Raw genomic sequence first — 18490 nt, forward strand, 5'->3', positions numbered from 1 at the left:
AGGCGTCACCGGATGCGGAGACGGAGGGGCACGTGGTCAGCACACAACTCTCCCAGTCGTCATCAATTTTCGTGACCGATGCTGCTACTTATCAGTCAAGTAACGCCTCAATTGGCGTAACAATGGCTGAGTACACCCCGCTTGCCAACAGCACTCGGCAGACCCATACTAGAGCTGGGCTGGCCAAACCCGACAGCTCTTAACTTCAGTGATCTGACGGAAACCACTGCTACCACTGCGGAAAAGCCGTTGGCCGACAGGACGGTAAACCCTAAGCTTTCTTCTTTTTCAGATATAATTACGTTGCCGCCAGAATAAATTATTTGCCCTTTTTCGTGCGACTAATCGAAACCATGGAACATTAAAGGTGTCCATACTACAAACTACGTCCGCGACTTGGCGAGCTCTCTGCAGCTTACTGGTAGTGTTTGCAGCGGCAGCAGAAAACCTGACGTGCTTCCGTGGTGGGGACTCACTGATGCGTAGGCCGTGTGACCCGCGCTCTTAAAACTGCAGGCCTCGGGAGCGCTGAATTAGCTAGTGCTCTCATTGCATACCGTGTCTGACGCGATGTTGCCGTCTGTTCCGCGTCTGTCACGTGACGGGGGTAATGAACCGAGACTCGGCGGACCGGAACACTTGGAGCTGTGTGTACGCCACACACACGCACACACACACACACACACACACACACACACACACATACACACAAGACCGCTTCCTCAACCGTCCGGGAATCGTTGGACATACATTTTACATGCAGTGTGTAATATAATTCTACTGACCCCGCCGCCCTTCCTGCAAACCAAAGATCGATACCGCCTACTCGTACCATTCCCAGTCGATTGCTTCAGAAGGAAGGCCCTTTGCACATCTTAACATACATCCTGCACTCGCATAAAAAAAAGTTGGTTCTGATGTAACGTAACAGATATTTTTGGCTGGTTCATAAAATTGCTGTAAATTATCCGTCCCATTTCGTATCTACTTTTTTACTTGTATTTACAGTATCAGCTTTTCTCGTTTGTTTCCAAGCATCGGATTTGGTTTCCCTTTTAGAATTTATATCCAGAGTTACTAACTGGACTCAGAGCCACCTTCACTGACGAGCCAAAACATTATGACAACCTGCCTAATAACTTTTATCAGCTCCTCAAACTACTGTAGCACGATTCTAACTTTGAGACACGGAAAATTATCCTGCTGGAAGTATCGGAATTTGTTTTTTAGTATGTCCATTTTTACACTAAGGCTTAGTTCCCTTTTATACGAATGTATGATTTCGCGGCGATATGTACTGATACCCCCCATGAACCATGGACCTTGCCGTTGGTGGAGAGGCTTGCGTGCCTCAGCAATACAGATGGCCGTACCGTAGGTGCAACCACAACGGAGGGGTATCTGTTGAGAGGCCAGACAAACATGTGGTTCCTGAAGAGGGGCAGCAGCCTTTTCAGTAGTTGCAGGGGCAACAGTCTGAATGATTGACTGATCTGGCCTTGTAACATTAACCAAAACGGCCTTGCTGTGCTGGTACTGTGAACGGCTGAAAGCAAGGGGAAACTACAGCCGTAATTTTTCCCGAGGACATGCAGCTTTACTGTATGATTAAATGATGATGGCGTCCTCTTGGGTAAAATATTCCGGAGGTAAAATAGTCCCCCATTCGGATCTCCGGGCGGGGACTATTCAAGAGGACGTCGTTATCAGAAGAAAGAAAACTGGCATTCTACGGATCGGAGCGTGGAATGTCAGATCGGGCAGGTAGGTTAGAAAATTTAAAAAGGGAAATGGATAGGTTAAAGTTAGATGTAGTGGGAATTAGTGAAGTTCGGTGGCAGGAGGAACAAGACTTTTGGTCAGGTGATTACAGGGTTATAAATACAAAATCAAATAGCGGTAATGCAGGAGTAGGTTTAATAATGAATAAAAAAATAGGAGTGCGGGTTAGCTACTACAAACAGCATAGTGAACGCATTATTGTGGCCAAGATAGACACAAAGCACATGCCTACTACAGTAGTACAAGTTTATAGGCCAACTAGCTCTGCAGATGATGAAGAAATTGATGAAAGAAATTATTCAGGTAGTGAAGGGAGACGAAAATTTAATAGTCATGGGTGACTGGAATTCGTCAGTAGGAAAAGGGAGAGAAGGAAACATAGTAGGTAAGCCGCCTTGTAGAATTTTGCACGGAGCATAACTTAATCATAGCTAACACTTGGTTCAAGAATCATGAAAGAAGGTTGTATACCTGGAAGAATCCTGGAGATACTAAAAGGTATCAGATAGATTACATAATGGTAAGGCAGAGATTTAGGAATCAGGTTTTAAATTGTAAGACATTTCCAGGGGCAGATGTAGATTCTGACCACAATCTGTTGGTTATGAACTGCAGATTGAAACTGAAGAAACGGCAAAAAGGCGGGAATTTAAGGAGATGGGACCTGGATAAACTGAAAGAACCAGAGGTTGTACATAGTTTCAGGGAGAGCATAAGGGAACAATTGACAGGAATGGGGGAAAGAAATACAGTAGAAGAAGAATGGGTAGCTCTGAGGGATGAAGTAGTGAAGGCAGCAAAGGATCAAGTAGGTAAAAAGACGAGGGCTAGTAGAAATCCTTGGGTAACAGAAGAAATATTGAATTTAATTGATGATAGGAGAAAATACAAAAATGCAGTAAATGAAGCAGGCAAAAAGGAATACAAACGTCTCAAAAATGAGATCGACAGGAAGTGCAAAATGGCTAAGCAGGGATGGCTAGAGGACAAATGTAAGGATGTAGAGGCTTATCTCACTAGGGGTAAGATAGATACTGCCTACAGGAAAATTAAAGAGACCTTTGGAGATAAGAGAACGACTTGTATGAATATCAAGAGCTCAGATGGCAACCCAGTTCTAAGCAAAGAAGGGAAGGCAGAAAGGTGGAAGGAGTATATAGAGGGTTTATACAAGGGCGATGTTGTTGAGGACAATATTATGGAAATCGAAGAGGATGTAGATGAAGATGAAATAGGAGATACGATACTGCGTGAAGAGTTTGACAGAGCACTGAAAGACCTGAGTCGAAACAAGGCCCCGGGAGTAGACAACATTCCATTAGAACTGCTGATGGCCTTGGGAGAGCCAGTCATGACAAAACTGTACCATCTGGTGAGCAAGATGTATGAGACAGGCGAAATACCCACAGACTTCAAGAAGAATATAATAATTCCAATCCCAAAGAAAGTAGGTGTTGACAGATGTGAAAACTACCGAACTATCAGTTTAATAAGTCACAGCTGCAAAATACTAAAGCGAATTCCTTACAGACGAATGGAAAAACTGGTAGAAGCGGACCTCTGGGAAGATCAGTTTGGATTCCGTAGAAATGTTGGAACACGTGAGGCAATACTAACCTTACGACTTATCTTAGAAGAAAGATTAAGAAAAGGCAAACCTACGTTTCTAGCATTTGTAGACTTAGAGAAAGCTTTTGACAACGTTAACTGGAATACTCTCCTTCAAATTCTGAAGGTGGCAGGGGTAAAATACAGGGAGCGAAAGGCTATTTACAATTTGTACAGAAACCAGATGACAGTTATAAGAGTCGAGGGACACGAAAGGGAAGCAGTGGTTGGGAAGGGAGTAAGACAGGGTTGTAGCCTCTCCCCGATGCTATTCAATCTGTATATTGAGCAAGCAGTAAAGGAAACAAAAGAAAAATTCGGAGTAGGTATTAAAATCCATGGAGAAGAAATAAAAACTTTGAGGTTCGCCGATGACATTGTAATTCTGTCAGAGACAGCAAAGGACTTGGAAGAGCAGTTGAACGGAATGGACAGTGTCTTGAAAGGAGGATATAAGATGAACATCAACAAAAGCAAAACGAGGATAATGGAATGTAGTCAAATTAAATCGGGTGATGCTGAGGGGATTAGATTAGGAAATGAGACACTTAAAGTAGTAAAGGAGTTTTGCTATTTAGGGAGTAAAATAACTGATGATGGTCGAAGTAGAGAGGATATAAAATGTAGACTGGCAATGGCAAGGAAATCGTTTCTGAAGAAGACAAATTTGTTAACATCGGGTATAGATTTAAGTGTCAGGAAGTCGTTTCTGAAAGTATTTGTATGGAGTGTAGCCATGTATGGAAGTGAAACATGGACGATAACCAGTTTGGACAAGAAGAGAATAGAAGCTTTCGAAATGTGGTGCTACAGAAGAATGCTGAAGATAAGGTGGGTAGATCACGTAACTAATGAGGAGGTATTGAATATGATTGGGGAGAAGAGAAGTTGGTGGCACAACTTGACTAGAAGAAGGGATCGGTTGGTAGGACATGTTTTGAGGCATCAAGGGATCACAAATTTAGCATTGGAGGGCAGCGTGGAGGGTAAAAATCGTAGGGGGAGACCAAGAGATCAATACACTAAGCAGATTCAGAAGGATGTAGGTTGCAGTAGGTACTGGGAGATGAAAAAGCTTGCACAGGATAGAGTAGCATGGAGAGCTGCATCAAACCAGTCTCAAGACTGAAGACCACAACAACAACAACAACAACAACATGTACTGATAAAACTCTCTCGAGCTTCCAGCCACTTCACGACCTTTTGGCCCAGGACTCCTCAGGCATTGTCAAGTGGTGTCTGTCTTTTGGTTGCTGCTAACTTCCTTATACAGCAAGGTCTTACATAGCGCGGCTACATGAGGACGGTAGCACGAACCCAATAACAGTCACCACCTGACAACGGCCGCGGACTGTGAGGCTGAAAGCTCATGGATTTTAAAAAACCACTTAACACTCCTGGTTGCCTTTGCTTCATTGAAACAAATTTACCCATCACTTCTTAAAATGCAGAAACGTAAAAGCACCCTGTGAATTTGGTAAGTATAAGTGACTCAATAAGGAATGGAATCCACTAGCAGTGGCAGATTGTTGTCGCATTCTGAGAGGGACGGCGGGATTTGGTTTATATGAATGCATGGTGTCTGTTCTTTTGGACGTGTCCGAAAGAACACACGCCATGCATTCATGTAATTGATTCACCTCGATGGGCAACGAATCCACCTTCTTTTGTGCAGATGCACAAATACGTCCAACCGCCTGTGATAATCTGTGAGTAGTGAGCATGGACGACATGGACAGGGACTGCAGATAGGCGGCGCTAGATGGCGGTGTGAGTCGGCCGAGGGGCGTGCCGAAACCGCCCACGCAGTTGCGATAAACAGTGTGTCCGGATGCCTCAGTGGTTAGCGCAACTGCCTGGTAAGATCCTGGGTTCGAATCCCGGTCCGTTACACATTTTCACTACTCGCCGCTGATTCCGCGTAATGTCCCAATCGAGCTGATATCAGTAGCCCCTCCGTTTCCTTTCCTTTCTCTACCCTCCACCTTCTATTTACTTATAAGGCATTTCGTTTGTTTGTGTGACAATCGTTGAGGCTCGTTTGTGTTTATAGCCTAATCGGGATGCCCCTGCCCCAACACCAGCATTCGCAAGGCTCAAAAGAACTCCCTCTTGGAGATGGGATTAAAGGCTAGTTAAAAAAACGTTTATTTCTGTGGCAGAATGTTGTGTAAGTAGGCTGTTTAGGTTTTTATGTTGGTAACGCCACGTAGCGCCCTGTATGAAAATCACTGACTGTGCTGTGTGCAGTCTGTGGCTGGTTGGACTCATTGTTGGAATATTCGCTTGTGTAGTGTTGGGCAGTTGGATGTGAACGGCGCATAACGTTGGGCAGTTGGAGGTGAGCCGCCAGCAGTGGTGGATGTGGAGAGAGAGATGCCAGAGTAATTGATTCACCTCGATGGGCAACGAATCCACCTTCTTTTGTGCAGATGCACAAATACGTCCGACCGCCTATGATAATCTGTGTGTCCGCCAGAGAAAGGAAATTTGTAAAGATGGTTGTCATGAATTGATAGATATATATGATGAATTTTGAACACTATTAAGGTAAATACATTGTTCTCTATCAAAATCTTTCATTTGCTAACAATGCCTATCCGTAGTTAGGGCCTTCAGTAGTTAGAATCTTTTATTTAGCTGGCAGTACTGGCGCTCGCTGTATTGTAGTAGTTCGAGTAACGAAGATTTTTGTGAGGTAAGTGATTCATGAAAGGTATAGGTTTTTGTTAGTCAGGGCCATTCTTTTGTAGGGATTATTGAAAGTCAGATAGCGTTGCGCTAAAAAATATTGTGTGTCAGTTTAGTGATGATCAGAATAAGTGAAGAGAGAACTGTCTGACTACGTTCAGTTTTACTCAGCTGTCTTTGTATCAAATAACGTAGAAGTTTACCTGCATAGTAATTCATAATTTTCCAAAGAGGACGTTTCAGTTGTCACATACTTCGAGTAGCAAAAAGCGACAAAAGTAACTGTGACTGAAGCCCTGCCTTGGAGCCAAGGGAACCTCACCCGATAATTCTGGAAGCTCATTTTCAAGAAAGTATAGATAACGCGGCCCTCTGAGAGGATTTGCGGCAACACAACAGTGCTAATCAGCTTATGTTACGACGCCACACACTTTCTTGCAAACCCGTCTCCACAAACCCATGTGGATTTCCGTCGGACCATCGTTTTAGAGTTACGAGTATTACCAGTGGCGGCTGCTGTGTAAGAGCCCAAGAGCACGTGAAGACCCTAGCTTTCGACACCTTGCAGGTTTATTGGTTATTTTTCTTTGAATACTGTGAAACGTAACATAGATCTACAATCTGAAAATTATGGCACTTAATTCTACCACGCTACTGCTCTTCTCGACTCCGTAACACTCGGCATCAGGGTCTCGAGCACATCTTCAGTTGTGTGCGTCTTAAAGAGGTTTTGAACATGCGCAACTCGCGTGACGTAATTGCCTTACGGGCCAAATACATACGGATATGATAATCAACGTGTACGGTTCACGATGTGCACAGCTAGCCCTTGCTACTAAACTAGGAGTTCACCTTAGTGCCACCAGGTGGTAGCACATTGCGGCAGACTTTTATCCCCATTCGCCAAAAGTCCTGCAGATGATACCACACACTTCAGATGTGCTAATTCAATCACTATACAGCAAAACTAGATCGGATGGCAGTATATGTTGATGTTGTACTGACAATAAACCTATATTGTGGGTTTCTAAATGATTTATAGTATATTAAGTTATGAATTTTATATTACAGTAACCCATTTGATCCGGTCTGCCGAGCGCTGTTGGCAAGCGGGGTGCACTCAGCCCATGTGAGGCAAACTGAGGAGCTACTTGATTGAGCAGTAGCCGCTCCGGTCTCTTAAACTGACATACGTCCGGGAGAGCAGTGTGTTGACCATGTCCGCATCGAGTGACACCTCTGGGTGAGGGTGACACGGCGACCGGTCGGTACCGTTGGGCCTTCCCAGGCCTGTTCGGACGGAGAGAAAGAGAGAGTAATAAATTTGAGGCGCTGAGAATCATAAGGGCCTAAAGCACATCACCGTCGACTGTGAGACTTTACCATTTATTCATGTTTCTGAAATCCGTTGATCTTATGGGGAGTCAGGTTTATCTGTGCTGTAGGCTCACATTGTATACATGAAAATTCACGGAAAACTGTATCACTGGTTTCTCTGACGTTCACTTAAATGTGGAACTGACAACGGTGTGCTTTGACCTTTATGGATCTCAGCACCTAATTTGTATTCTGGTCAAATGACCATGTCGGTAGACGTTAATGCTTGAGTTTGATCACTTTCACAAACGTCAATTTGTAACGGAAATTTGCGAAAGCGTACACATTATTTCGTTGTTGCCATAAACTGTACTTAATTATGTACAAGAGAACAAAATTCCACAAAAACTATTACTTTTTTTTTACAGATATGTTATGCATCTTATTTTTGTTATTATTATTAGTTTCGTTATTGTTGCAGTGACTATATAAACGTGTTGATAAGCATAACATTTATACAGAAGATGCTATTAATTTCACACTCTCAGAATTATCTGAATCTAACAATTTGTTAATACCCGGAGTACATACTCACTAGCCACCACTGAGTATCACTGATAACATCTCGAGAGAAAGTGGCTACGTCAGTAAACGATATTACCCGGCGGTTTGCAATTGGCAACGCAAAACACCAATCATCTACTCTCACCTCCTTCTCTAAGGTGTTGAATCCACTGTAAATAATAAGGATAAAGTCCGGGTGTAACCCAACGTTTGCTATATTCTAGTATGCAGAAAACCAATACTAGCAGAAATTCTGCTTGCCCTTTTTGAAGAACAACCTACTATAAACTTAATTATGTTTGCTACTTCGTTAGGACTCTGTTCATTTGCACGGTCAGGTGAAATATGAATGCTGGGCTCTGCATCAGTGTAATGCAATTTAAACGCTATGTATATGGTACCCTGCAGTTAGGTAACCGTTTATCTTATTTCCCTAAATGCATTTTCATTACAGAAACCTTACAGAAATACCACATCAGCGTACTAAGCATCTGCAAATACACTTAAACGACACAGTATAATTGATCATAAAATCCCAGTCATAGAAGAAAAATTCACTTCTTTAAACTCAGGCACAACTTCACGACTTGTGTTTCAAAGCCATAAACTTCGGTAAGTAAACCCACAGTAACTGGGCATCAACTTATGAAAACTTAACTATGCGACCAGCTGCATCTCTCTAACCAAACAAATTGGATACATGTAATATGAAATGCTTTATTCTAATTAGTTCATATTAATCCTGAAACACCCTGTATGTATGAGCTACACTTTGTGTAATTTTGACATCCTTGTAGAGAATTTCGTTTTCGTATGTTTCTAGACATTCATGGAAACTTAGCTGGCAGTCTGTGAGGATCCCTGACTGCTATTTAGATCCACTGAATAATACAGAAAATTATCTTCCAACGTTATTATAAATTATTGAAATATTCATTTGTTTCATATGACACTTTAAAACGTGCCTGGTTAGCTCTCAGTGTCTCATTGACAGAGAAATCGCTGAAAACTGATTTTATGGCAAATTGCTCAATAACTTAAGCAACACAACTTTAAATAGATTTGATTGATTTCCAAGTTAATTGTCACTAAGCACAATACAATGATGTCTCAGATCACACATAGAAGTTCATCAAAGGTAGACATTTCCACACCTCCATTGCACAGATGTTTATAGTGTTGACAATATTAGGAGACAAAATTGTTCAAATGGCTCTGAGCACTATGGGACTTAACAGCTGAGGTCATCAGACCCATAGAACTTAGAACTACTTAAACCTAACTAACCTAAGGACATCACACACATCCACGTCCGAGGCAGGATTCGAACCTGCGACCGTAGCGGTCACGCGGTTCCAGACTGAAGCGCCTAGAACTGCTCGGCCACACCGGCCGGCTATTAGGAGACAGAAACAAATGTTATCCACTGAATGACTCAAAGAAGCTAAAGAGACTACATAAGTAGTGGGCTAATGTTGGTTTCACCCCACTTTTGATACCAAATTAATTGACTTACTAATTAAACTGATCAATTAATTACCCCTTCCTCTCTGGGAAATCCCTGGCACATCAGGGGGTCCCCCACCACTCCCTTCTGGAAAATCCCCGACCCTCCCCACCTCTCCACTCGCCCCACCCTTCCCAGAACAAAATTGTGGCGGGAAAAATCACTCTGTCTGCCCTGCACTGTTGGTGTATAAGGACATAGGACAGTTTATTTTCTTTATTTTGGGGTGTTAACGTGTTGAAAATTGGTGGGGAAAGCCTATCATTCTCTGCCATTTTGCCATGTGGGGTGGTCTGAGGCACCTAGTCACAGTCCATGCGGCTCATCCCGTCAGAGGTTCGAGTCCTCCCTCGGGCATGGGTGTGTGTGTTGTCCTTAGCCTAAGTCAGTAAAAGTTTGATTAAGTAGAGCATAAGCTTAGCGACCGATTACTTCAGCAGTTTGGTCCCATAAGACCTTAGCACAAATATACCAAAAATAGTCCTCTGCTGTTTGTTTGATTTTGGAATGTGCAGGTGCTGTAAAATGTTTCGAAAAAATTAGCGACATGTTAAAAAGGTATTTAAATACACAAACAGGTAGCTTTTTCCGGCAGCACATGCAATACAACTACGAAATTGCCATCAACATTAACATAAACACTCATCGCATGTAATTGTGCTGCTACAGATCGCAATCGTAGCCCTATTTATAGTCAGTCCAGACATATCTGGCAAAATAGATGTCTTCTTGCTGGCAAACTATAAATATCGCGAAAAAATAGGTAGTAAGAAACATCATCACAAGTAGAAATAATCCAGAGAAACTGCGAGAAAGTGAGCTGACACTACTTTACACCGATCCCGCCTGTAGAAATCCGTGGGAAATGATACGCATCATGAAAAAGCGGTACTTAAAACTATAGTAGTACACAGTGCTGAAGATCGCTGAGGAGAAAAAACGGCCGGCCGCGGTGGCCGTGCGGTTCTAGGCGCTTCCGTCCGGAACCGCGGGACTGTTCCGGTCGCAGGTTCGAATCCTGCCTCGGGCATGGATGTGTGTGATGTCCTTAGGTTAGTTAGGTTTAAGTAGTTCTAAGTTCTAGGGGACCTAAGATGTTAAGTCCCATAGTGCTCGGAGCCATTTGAACCATTTGAGAAGAAACGTAATTACGCGGTTCGCGGAACATTTGCAACTTCCATGGGAGCAGAGTGCTCCCTGTGTGCTGTAAAACATGCGCCGATATCGTAGGTCCTGTGCGCTTCCACTCTACGCCTGCTTGAATCAGAGTCAGGCGAGCTGTGACATAATTCCTCGCGCTACCATCAGAGGACAGCGCCGCACGGGCTGGCGGCACGGCAGCCGATAGCCGGCAACCATCAGACAGTAGCATGGCCAGCAGAAAGGTCTTTTACTTTTTTTGTCTCTAGCTTCCCACTCAGGCCCTCTAGAGATATGACTGACGGCTTTCTTCTTTGTAGGTAGCCATCCACCTACTTGTTGTTATATTTCCCAAAACGAAACGTTCACTCAGTTGGAGGCTGCTTCAAAGGCATCCTAGAAAGATGAAGTTTCCTTGTGTGCAGCGGCTGTGGGGTCCTGCCTACCCATCTCGTAAAGGGTGCCTCGGTATACTATACAACAATTCAAGCAAATCACATTAATAGTCTTTATTACAAGAAAGAAGATTGACAATATTTAACTTAGGATTAACAACGGTGTCGCAAGCGATGGGCGACATGCACAGTCAGTGTCTTTCACTATATACAATGCCCATATAAGCAACTGATATGAATCACTAATAACTGCTATCGTAGTGCTGGTCTATTGCTGTGCTAACACTGTGCTGGTCTACGAGTCCCGGTCTGGTAATGTGCCGGTGAGGCTGGCACGAGTGGCGCTCATGTCGCGGTGCGGTCCTAGTCAGCGACCTACTGCCTGACGTCGTCTCTCTGCCTTCTCTGTTTTTGCTGTCTTCGTCTTCGTGCCAGCGCTTGTGGTTAGGCCAGAACAGCGGCCATGACCGCTCTTTATGGATCCAGCCCACAGATTGGAAGTGGTGCCTTGTGGCCATTGTATCAGTTTCACTTGGATGTGGTCTACATCTACATCTACATCCATACTCCGCAAGCCACCTGACGGTGTGTGGCGGAGGGTACTCTGAGTACCTCTATCGGTTCCCCCTTCTATTCTAGTCTTTTATTGTTCGTGGAAATAAAGATTGTCGGTACGCCTCTGTGTGGGTTCTAATCTCTCTGCTTTTATCCTCATGGTCTCTTCGTGAGATATACGTAGGAGGGAGCAATGCACTGCTTGACTCCTCGGTGAAGGCATGTTTTCGAAACTTCAACGAAAGCCCGTACCGAGATACTGAGCGTCTCTCTCACGGAGTCTTCCACTGGAGTTTATCCATCATCTCCATAACGCTTTCGCGATTACTAAATGATCCTGTAACGAAGTGCGCTGCTCTTCGTTGGATCTTCTCTATCTCTTCTATCTACCCTATCTGGTACGTATCCCACACCGCTGAGCAGTATTCAAGCAGTGGGCGAACAAGTGTACTGTAACCTACTTCCTTTGTTTTCGGATTGCATTTCCTTAGGATTCTTCCAATGACTCTCAGTCTGGCATCTGCTTTACCGACGATTAATTTTATATGGTCATTCCATTTTAGATCACTCCTAATGCCTACTCCCAGATAGTTTATGAAACTAACTGCTTCCAGTTGCTGACCTGCTATATTGTAGCTAAATGACAAAGGATCTTTCTTTCTATGTATTCGCAGCACATTACACTTGTCGACATTGAGATTCAATTGCCATTCCCTCCACCATGCGTCAATTCGTTGCAGATCCTCCTGCATTTCAGTACAATTTTCCCATTGTTACAAACTCTCGACATACTACAGCACCTTCCGATGTTATCCACAAGGTCATTTATATATATTGTGGATAGCAACGGTCCTACGACACTTCCCTGCGGCACACCTGAAATCACTCTTACTTCGGAAGACTTCTCTCCATTGAGAATGACATGCTGCGTTCTGTTATCTAGGAACTCTTCAATCCAATTACACAATTGGTCTGATAGTCCATATGCTCTTACTTTGTTCATTAAACGATTCTGGGGAACTGTATCGAACGCCTTGCGGAAGTCAAGAAACACGGCATCTACCTGGGCCTCGTGGACGAATAGCCCGAGCTGGGTTTCACACGATCGTCTTTTTCGAAACCCATGCTGATTCCTACAGGGTAGACTTCTTGTCCTCAGAGAAGTCATTATACTCGAACATAATACGTGCTCCAAAATTCTACAACTGATCGACGTTAGAGATATAGGTCTATAGTTCTGTCGGCTTGCAGTGGTTGCATCACGGGGCATTTCCTGGAAGGATTGCTCCCTTAACAATATGGTTCCTGCGTTCTGTCTAAAAAACGCTCTTCCCTTGTGAGCCACCTCAATGCCCAACGTGTTTGAGTCAGCAGACCTGTCGTAGCAGCTTCAAAGATCTTCCTAGAGTGATCGACAAAGAACGGTTTGTTTTCTATCATAACACACAAGCACTTACTTCAAAGGCATCCAGGAAAGTTGTATGGCAAACACCAGGACGCTGACTTCGCTTTCATATAGCTGACAACCGGTTTTCCTGGGAGAATGTAATGTCTCTTTCTGCTACAAGTTATGTGAGGATTCTATTAACTTCGTGAAGTTAAATTACATAAAGCTATGTTTCATAAAACCTCGTAAGAAACAATTACAAATAAGCAATATTATACTTCCAGAATGAGAGCTTCTGTAAAGTTTGGAAGGTAGGAGACGAGGTACTGGCAGAAGTAAAGCTGTGAGTACCGGGCGTGAGTCGTGCTTCGGCAGCTCAGTTGGTAGAGCACTTGCCCGCGAAAGGCAAAGGTCCCGAGTTCGAGTCTCGGTCGGGCACACAGTTTTAATCTGCCAGGAAGTTTCAATATTATACTTGCAGGTTGCCAAATTAAATTTTAAATTCTGATTGAAAACGAGCGCCAGGCTCCCTACAAATAATATCAGATGCGTTAGCGTAATAAAATTTATGCAAAGAGGCACCTGACCTATAATAAATTGTATCACTGAAAGTAGTCACTTTATGATAAAATAAATCTTGTGATTTGATGCTAATTAATTTTGATAGTACTTTTAAATAAGTTCTTCTGCTCCGGCTTCGTCGTATTTCCTGTGGATATAAAAAGTTTAAATGCGCCGCGTAATGGCGGCCAACTTTCTCAGTCAAAGATGATCGCAGCTAGCTCTGCTGCAAAAAATGTTACACAAACTCTTGCGTTGAAACAAATGTGGCATTGGTTCCTTAATTGATTACTCTGCACCCCAGATTATATTTTCGTAACTCGTTTACACATCAATTATGCTCTAGTAATTAAACGAGAGCAAGACAAAAGCTATCGCAATACAATCGTACCTTCTGCACTCAAATAATAGCTAAGACACAAGAAAACACCAGAAGACGACTAAGTTCATTGTCTTCCAGTCCTTTTATAATATAACAAAGATTATAGTGTTCAGTTCTTTGGTTTAGCATATGATCTTATATCACGGAGAATAATGTCTTTTTTCTATTATCATAATCGATAAATTGTCTTTAAAGTTATTTCGTCACTTTGTCCGTATCACAATTAGGCATTAAAGTTCACACAACATTACACATGTATAGTTCTTTTGTCGTTATTTATATTGTTCATGTCATATATATGGAAAGGGACTCTGTAAGGACTGATGAACGTTGACAAAGGCAGTCCTGGAACGGTGACCTTGTGAACGACGCTTGTCCCAGAGGATTTTGAGCCAGCTTTTATGTCATTGACAACAGGGTGTGTGGGAAGGATTGGTGAACAGCGGCAAAGAGACTCCTGGAACGCTGATCTTCTCAGTAACAAACATTCCCAGAGCACTTCACGCTGGCTTTGATGCAGCCGACAACAGGTTTTTTTCTGGGAGGACTGGTGAATGCTGACAAAGAAATTTCTGGAGGAAGAAGAGCTGGTTGCTGCTCCACCTCCATTCTGTCGGATAACAAGACCTAACTTGTCTGAACCTGCTGACTAGGGTTTTCTCCCTGTATAAGCTTTGTTACTGACTTCCACTAAATTAGTGGGTGGACATCTGGTTCTGAGCTTTTCTGCATTTTCCATGTGTAAAAACATACTGCAATTTCAGCACTACTGCTATCCTTTAAAATATAAGTTGCAGCATTCGTTCTTTGCACCTTTCAACCTATAAATATCTCAGTTGACCAGTTTGGTGGGTATAACTTCTCAGAAGCTGTACTAAATCACCTACATTAAACTTCTGATTGTGTGGATCTAGCATTTTAAAGCAATTGTATACCTTATCTGGGAGTTCATTATCACAGACATCGATTACTCTCATTTTTATTGTGCTATGTTTGGTTATTTGTGGGGGGATCTGTATCAATTTGTACGAACCACAAAGATTGAAATTCATCCATATTTGACCTTTGTATTCAGATATTCCACAATAGTCGCTTTCAGGTAGGGGAATGTTGAGTATTGGTGCATTCCATACCACCACCGCATCATGATCTTGAAATACTTGTTATAAGACTCTCCACAACGATTTGTTTGATGGTTGTCCAGACATCGATTCATTCCTGTCTGCAACAAATGCTCAAACATCTCTGCAAATGTCTCCCCACTTTTGTTTTCACAGGTAATGCCAAGGCAGATTTAGAGTATTTATCAATGACCATTAAAATAAACTTGAAACCATTATTTAATTGTGAATATTTCCTCACATCTACAAAATCGCCCTGTCATAGATCATCCAAACCTTTTTAATCATAACTTGTCTATGAGGGTATGTTTTGTGTGCTTGTTTCTGTAGTTCTCAGACTACTGTCTCCATAGTTATTCAGTGATACTTCTCTCTCTCTAAGCTCTGAAATTACTGCAATAACCTCATTTGAATAAGTTGTATTACCAGCAGCAGCTGATGCCATGAGCAGTAACTATCGATCTGTTAGCTCCTTGGGATCGTCTTAATATATATACTGTGGGAATCGATTGTTCATTTTTTTTTGCTAAATTCCAATACCACTACCAAAACTATTTTCACAGTCTAATACAGGTTTTATAATGGTTTTGCATTTCATACTGCTTTGGCTTTTTGGTACTTCATTTGCTTTCTTATGATGATCATTCAAATGTAATATTTCACCATACATTATATTTAACTGACTAATTTAGGGCTTCCGAAGGTCTTAGGAAGATAAGGTTAAGCAGACCCAGTGTTTTTTGAAATTCCCTACCACTGATCCATATTTTGTTATCAGTTAAACTTATAAGTTGTGTGCCCACCATGTATGGTTTTACCCTACTGATCCTGAATATTCTATCTATTATAGCACTGTTGTGATGGTTAATGAAACGGGTAATGGCCTCTTCGTCATCAGTCTGTAATTTTACCAAAAGCTGCCTGAGAGATTCAGTACCTGGCTTAAAGGTTTCTCTTAGTGTTTGATCCTGCACCAAATGTCCTAACCTTAGTAGCCATAATTTCTCTCTAACAGCCTTCTGTGCCTCGATGACTTGATGGCTAATGGACATCTAATTATATTCTAAACAGAGTTCTGTGCAGGATACACTTCATATAAATTCTTTTCAACTACATCAACCTTCACAGTTAAGCCAAAAAAAAAATGCTCAAATTTGTGTGAAATCTTGTGGGACTTAACTGCTAAGGTCATCAGTCCCTAAGCTTACACCCTACTTAACCTAAATTATCCTAAGGACAAACACAGACACCCATGCCCGAGGGAGGACTTGAACTTCCGCCGGGACCAGCCGCACAGTCCATGACTGCAGCGCCTGAGACCGCTCGGCTAATCCCGCAGTTATTTCATTTACTTTATTTTCAATTACATTAACCCTATCACTTAATGTATGGATCAATCTCCGAAGGGTCTGATAATATGTAAGTAGTTCCTTGTCTACACTCCCAACTTTACATTCGAGAGCCTTAATTTTTCCATCCACGTACAAGCAACTGCTCTGTCTATGCTTAGCCATCCTCTCAGGTTGAGTGATTGACACAAGTGCAAGCTTGTCCTTGGGGTGATATATAGTGATGTAGTCACCTCTTGTCATCTCTCTCTGTCTCTTTCTTTCTCTCTCTCTCTCTCTCTCTCTCTCTCTCTCTCTCTCTCTCTCTCTCTCTCTCTCTCTCTGTACCTACCCCCATGCAGTTTTCTTATTTTATCCATAACAAGAAACCTCTACCGTATGTGATTCCAGCAATCTCCACATATCTTTACAAACACACTGAATGACATATCAGTTCTACACCTGCTTGTTTGCATTATCCCTCGCCAACAATTTTGGGATTCTGGAATATGTCTGACTCAAATAAAATACGTCAAATCCATGTGACTACCAAAACAGAAATATATTCGAATTTGATCCTGTTTTTCCACATCAGCATCGTCAAATATGAAGACAGTGTTTTGGATCACACCAGTTGTGGTACTGAGTATTAGATCATATAAATTGATGATCTGCGATTAGATACAGTTGAGTATTTCCCTCCAAAAATTTGATTTCCAGCGGTATTGTGAACTAGGTCATGCACGAAGACTGTAGGGTAATTGGTAGTTCTGTTTCCCTCCAAAATTTTGAATTTATCACCAGTGTTAAATTCTAAAATGATAAAATTTTCCTACAGGCTAACATCAAAATACAAAAAAAAAAAAAAACACTGTGTCCTTCGAATCCAACAACTCAGCACTGACTGGGCGATTTTTCCTGCCATTTTTCCAGGGAAGTGGAGGAGCGGAAGGAAGTGAGGGAGGGGAGGGGTAGTGGGGGATGGGGAATGGTTGGGGATTTCCCAGAGGGGAATGGGGAGGGACCCCCTGGTGGGTTGGGGACTTCCCAGAGGGCGAGGCAGTAGTTAATTATTAGGAAATTAATTTGATGTAAAAAGTATGACAAAACCACCTTTATCTGACTACTTTCATATTCATTGGAATATGAGCAGCATATTCTCATAGAGATATTAACTGTAGATGGGCTCACCCAGGAATTAATATTTTGGGGTGGGGCTGGCCTTATAAAGAATGGTGCATAAACATTTTTGTACTGTGGAAAATACATAGTCATTTGAAAGATTGCTAGGTTAAATTCTACTAATGTGGATGAGTTGTGACACTAAGTGGTAGGTTAGTGAAATGTAAAATTGCAGGGATGATTTTCTATATGTGCAGTGGAAATAACTCATTTCCAAGTGTAGGCACCATCTTCAGACTTGTAATCATTTATGATAAACTGTGCAAATATTTAATTAATGAATCAAATATTTATTGAAGGGTTTGATTCAGTCCAGGAAAAATAGAGCAACAAAAATATAGTGCCAAACTTGAGAATCTAAGTACCATAGTGGTATAGAAAGGCAACAGTAATTTAGATGTTTTTGGACTTTGGTTGAAATTAGCTCTTCATTTAATTACTTTTAGGAAAACTGAAGCAGTTCGCTATAACGACTGTATTAAGGGTTTCCTGATGTTAGATGCCACTTCTCCCAACACCAATGATTAACTAATTCAAATACCTTCTTTACATACTTTAATAACAATTTCAACTATTATTTATTCTTTATTAAAGTTTTGCCGGCAAAATTAAGAATATCATTGAAACCAGTGGATCCAAAATTATCAAAGATATATTGAATCTTCATTAGTTATGGTGTGAACAGTGTTTTGGCATAGCTAGGTGCATACTACCTACTTAAAAACGAAGTGTACAACTTAAATTTATATGGAAATTGAGAAAAAAGATTTACTAATTTTAAGAGGCGTAGAATAATAGATCCTTAATTTTCTTTTCCATCCTTCTGCATATTATTTTTGTCAGAACCTTGGATGCATGAGTTGTTAAGCTGATTGTGCGATCGTTTTCGTGCCTGTCTGGCCCTGGTATCTTCGGAATTGTGTGGATGGGGTTTTTTTCCGCTAGTCTGATGGTATATTGGCAATCTCAT

The sequence above is a fragment of the Schistocerca americana genome, chromosome 2 (genome assembly GCF_021461395.2).
Source record: "Schistocerca americana isolate TAMUIC-IGC-003095 chromosome 2, iqSchAmer2.1, whole genome shotgun sequence".
Lineage (NCBI taxonomy): Eukaryota > Metazoa > Arthropoda > Insecta > Orthoptera > Acrididae > Schistocerca > Schistocerca americana.